Genomic DNA, 1,820 nt, shown 5'->3' with positions numbered 1-1,820 from the left:
AAGAAATCATACAATGACACAAGATCAAAGATTCAACAATCCCCTTTTCCCCTACCAGATTCGCAAAGCAAAACAGATATCTTCTATTCATGGATTCCAAAGTTTCGTAACAATAACGCTGATCGGGAGCTAAAACTTGCAAAGATAACAAAACCAAACATTCATAGATAATGGCCTTCACAATATCTTCTAAGTCTTATCATCTCTTAACCAAACAAGATACATCATCTCAGTAAACTCCTTGGACCAGCACTATAACTTGTGAAGTCATAACCCGAGGGTTCTTTTTGATGAATTTAATTGTTGGATTTGAACTGGAATGAGCAAGGAAAAAGATTAAGAGTTACCTGAGGATGAATCTTAGATAAGATAAGAGCCAATGGAGTGATCAGAGGCTGTTTCCGAAGGAATTTACGCAGATTTGCGGATGCACAAGTGGAGCTAAGCTGCGGATTTGGGGACCCAGTTCGAGGGCTTTATTGAAACTTTTTGTGGAAACTTCCTGAAGAAAACTTTCTTTATTGATTCCCTAATTTACACAGAAATCAAAATATAATCAAACCAAGCTACCGGGGAAGAGGAAATTGGGTCGCAAGATGGCCCAAAAACCAGCTTGTTCCAAGAGGGTTTCTGCAAATATTTCTGTTTCTTCTTTTTTGTCTTTCTTTTCGTGTTTCTTTCTGTTTTTTTTCTCTCTAATCCTCCCAGATTTCCCCCCTTTCTCCTTTCTTTCTCTCTTCCTCTCTTCCTTCCTCCCTTTCTCCCTTTCCTTCTCTGCCCGAAAGCTCTCTCTCTCTTGCTTGGTTTTCTTTTTTTTCTTTTTTTTTTTTACCTGCCGAAAACCTGTTTTCCTCCTCTTCCTTTTCTTTCTTTTTCTGAAGCTTTTTACTCTCTTTGCAAACTCTCTCTTCAACCACCACCTTCTCCCAATCTCCTTTCTCCCTCTCTCGATTTCCCTTTCTTTTTTCCTTCTTCCTTTCTCTTTTCTTGCTCCCAGCCGAAACCCTCATTTTTTTCCTCTTTCGTTCTTTCTTTTTCTTGCTCTATCCCCAGATTCTTCCTTTGCTCTCTCTACCAAACCTTTTGCTTATTTCTCCCTTTCTTTCCCCTTTCTTACTCAGCTCCTCTCTCAGTTTCCTTCGCAGCCCTCTTCCTTTGCCACCTCTCTTCCCAACTCTCGGTCCGCTCCCTTTTTCCTGCTTCGCCCGTAACCTCTCCAAGCTTTTTCTGTTTGTTTTTCCAGATTTCCTTCTTCCTCCCAAAGCTCCTCACCAGCTCTTTTCTCTTGCTCCAGCCCTACAGCTTCCTCTCCCCTTTCTTCCTCTCGCTTGGTTTTCTTTTTTTCCTTTTTCTCCAACCCCAAAGCCCGTAGCTTTTTCTTCTTGCCCCCAAACATCCATTTTTTCCAGATTCTTTCCCCTTGTTCTCGTAGCTCTTTCCTTTTGTTTTCAGCTTTTCTCCAAAAATTCCCAAATCAACAAGTGTCATCCTACTCATCTAGCAAGTGTTGTGATGTCAAAAGAAAAAAAAAAGCCACTTATCTATTGCCTACATTATACACTTAGCTAGTTTGCATATGTTCCAAATATTTTCCCTTTTTTCAATTTTTGTTTTCCAAAACCAATTTAGGATAAATAACAAATGTACATTCCCCCCCCCCCTTTTTTTGATTTTATCTGGCAAATATTCATTTTATTTTATTTAAAAACAAAAATTGAAAAGATAAAAAGATTAGAATTTTTGTAAGAATTTTCTTTTTCCGAAATTTTAATGCAAAAATGTTTTTTTTAAAAGAAAAAATGATGAACTTTAATGTACCA

Source organism: Coffea eugenioides, unplaced genomic scaffold (genome assembly GCF_003713205.1).
Source record: "Coffea eugenioides isolate CCC68of unplaced genomic scaffold, Ceug_1.0 ScVebR1_1834;HRSCAF=2760, whole genome shotgun sequence".
NCBI classification, from domain to species: domain Eukaryota; kingdom Viridiplantae; phylum Streptophyta; class Magnoliopsida; order Gentianales; family Rubiaceae; genus Coffea; species Coffea eugenioides.
This window is presented reverse-complemented; position numbering follows the sequence as displayed.